This window comes from Corvus brachyrhynchos, unplaced genomic scaffold, assembly GCF_000691975.1.
Source record: "Corvus brachyrhynchos isolate BGI_N302 unplaced genomic scaffold, ASM69197v1 scaffold408, whole genome shotgun sequence".
Taxonomy (NCBI): Eukaryota; Metazoa; Chordata; class Aves; order Passeriformes; family Corvidae; genus Corvus; species Corvus brachyrhynchos.
Genome location: NW_008239759.1, coordinates 2,132,081 through 2,135,199, shown reverse-complemented (window position 1 = coordinate 2,135,199; position 3,119 = coordinate 2,132,081). Strand labels below are relative to the sequence as shown.

At 37.5% G+C, this 3,119-nt stretch overlaps 1 long non-coding RNA gene across 1 annotated transcript in view; it reads left to right on the top strand.

The window, feature by feature from the left end:
* LOC108448756 overlaps positions 1–2,501 on the top strand; it is a 44,613-nt gene extending 42,112 nt beyond the window's left edge. The window contains exon 3 of the long non-coding RNA XR_001864771.1: positions 1,977–2,501. This is a non-coding gene — a long non-coding RNA (uncharacterized LOC108448756). The remainder of the gene's footprint in view (positions 1–1,976) is intronic.
* The last annotated feature ends 618 nt before the right edge of the window (positions 2,502–3,119 follow it).

Genomic DNA, 3,119 nt, shown 5'->3' with positions numbered 1-3,119 from the left:
GGTCACGATTTTAAGTGGCTTAAAGAATTGTCCATATTCAAACTGGCCAGCTGATAGGTTCTGTTAGGTCACAGAGGAAGCTGTAAGCACCCCTTTGCAAGAACATCACTTCCGAGACTATGCTTGCTAACCCATGACACTAATACAGTAAATTCTTTTTATCTGTCTTATGTTATATAATTCTTTTGCTTTCACAATCCTAATACTAAATTTCTTCCCTGCCTTTCTACCCAGCCACAGTTGCTACTACACGGCCCTCGTTGTCCAATTTATCAGCATAAACTGAAGAACATGTAAATATGCAGGGAATTATAGCAAAATTTAAGCCAGCTTTACATTTCCAGGGAATAAAAATTTTGCACATGTGTCATTTTGAATAGAAGCACAGTTACCACCATCTTGGATAACACACTGAGAATTTACTGAAAAGTTGTAAAGCTAAAATGACAAGCTGTTACAGCTGATAATCTTCACTACTCAAGATGTCTCATACTATCCATCAACAGGACAAAGATAAAATGGAGTGTGCAATCAAAAAGATAGGAAATACTGAGTTTCATCATGTTACAGGAGAAATTGCAGCAAATTCTCCACAGCACAATCCAAACCTTTTAGTCTTGTAATGGGTTAAACAATTTTTAGTACTTAGACACCATAAAAATTTCAGCAACAGTCTGGCAACATATTCTTTGTGGTATACTTGTCCAAGTAACATTTAAAAAACATTTTCAGCACTGTGGTGCCAAATCTGTGTTATGTACTGTTCCCTTTTATTCCCTATGTCCATTGAGAATGTAAACTTTTTAGCTGTTTCCAGAAAACGCCTGAACAATGAACAATATTTGGAATGTAATTATGTTTGTGACTTGGTCTCAGTGGAAAATCAGTTGTAATGGCTTTTAAACAAAAAAAAAAACTCTAAAACTGGGAAGGGGTATGCGTGTGGGAGCAAATGATCTACCAAGTTCTTATTGGAAATGAAAACAGCAAGTTAGTTTATTTCTGTATTTGAGTTTTCTGGGACTGTACTGATATGCACAGCCAAGAGGAGAGCTAAAGCTATTTGCAACTGGTTTATGCTTGCAGCCTGAAAATGAGTATGTGTGGTAAAGCGGAAGAAAAAGGAAGACAGGATGTTCCTTCTCACAGTCTGTCTCTTGCTAAACAGAAACATACCCCTATCAACCCCTAACCAAAGGACCATAGGAAAAGTTCACTCTTCTGAGAGGTAAAGTTGAACAGCAGATAAGAAGAAGGCAGAAGCACACGCCTTCAGTTTCCATACTCTCAATTTCCACACTGACTAAGATAAATTACTAGGAACAAAAGATAAAGCAGGCTACCCTGGAGGGCACTGATACAGAAGTAACAAATACTGCACTGGGAACTCAAGAGTAGATGAACTGATTACTGCTTCTAGGATAAAATTATCCTAGATTAGAAAGGGATAAATTCTCATTTGAGGACAGTTATCTTAGTTTAAAGAGTGGTACCAGTATTTGCTTATCAATTACTTTCTTGACCTAGAAGATGATATATTCAAATATGATATATTTGAATACATCATGTATTCAAGATCTGATGCAGCCTGAAGTTTTAGGTTTCTCTTGGCCAAACCATCATGTTTTAGAGCATGTCTCCAGTGTAATTCCTTCAGTTCATGCAGATGTACCTCGTCTAGCTGTGATGCACACTGTTCAGCACACAACAAAAAAAATCTGCCTCAAAACACGGGTAACAATCCTGGAGATGAGGTCACCTAGAGCTACAGGGAAATGCTGTATTTAGCAATAACCAAACTAGTTCAGAGTTCTCTGGGGTAAACCTGCAGTCACTGCAACAATATCTGAGGCTCCTCATCCACAAATGGACCAACAATATTGACAGAGAAGTGGTATATTCTTGAGGAATTGCAAGGTTAGCCTGCACTTTGAACATGCTTGCAAATGCTAAACATTGTTATAATTCTCCCACAGGCATAATGAAGTCTGAGGAATGATCATCTTTCTCTGACGAAATGAAGTCTTCCACTGCCCTCACTGCAAGTCAGTATGTAAGTTACAAAGAGATTTTGGGGGCTGATGTTCAAAGATACAGAAAAATTCCTTTGAAATTACCCCTCTTTCATCCAAACAGCACTTTTTAATCTATTTTTGTTTTGTAACATAGCCTCACCTTTCAAGAAATTTTCTTTGTTCATTCTGCTCTAACTCAATAGTTAAAAAACATCTCTGAAAGCACTTCCACCTGAAGGTTTGCTCCTCTAATGTAACTTGCACCAACTGTCACCATAGTGATTCCTCTAGGACTGTAACACATTAAAAAAAGAAAGAAAAAGAATCTGCTGTCAAACACAGCTAGCTCTCACATCTTGAACATCTGATGACGTCTCCATGAGATAATGCAACTTCTTTCTGGGAAATCAAAAGCACAGCTGTACATTTCACACATACACACAGGCACCAGGATCCAGAGACAGTGCCACTTTACTATCCTGAACATCGCAGCAAGGCTGGTGCTCTCCAGAATAGTTTTTCTATAAGATGTTCTATAAGATTAATTTTAAAGTCCACTATCTTTAACCTCGTCCCTCATTTGTACTGAATAACCTGAGGGACTCTAAATGAATGTGGCAACATTGTATGCACTAAAGTAGCAGTCTGAGGAATAAATTTTGCTGTTTGTACAAGAATCAAACCAAACAAATGGAACTGTTTATGCTGCACTTTTCTTTAAGCTGGAACAGGTGCATAACATGAGTCCTAAGAGCGCATCCATAATTAACAAGACTAGAGTTGTCTTTTAATCGTGACCTTTTGACATAACAACATTTTAATTGGAAACCAGCAAAGAGAAGACCAGACCAGAATCACCTAGTTAGTGAAGCTGTACAAGGGACAAATTGACTAAGTCCTAATTTTCTGTCTAACAGGCCTAATTAACATCCAGCTTAGATTTGGGGTTTAATGCATATTTATGACTCTGCTATGTCGTACTAGAAACACTTTTTGTAAACCATGGAAGATGCACACTTTTCCTTAAATGGATGATAATGATAAGCAGTGCATTCTCTTCCAATTTATCAATAACTTTTAAACATACCTTGTGGTTAAATGCAG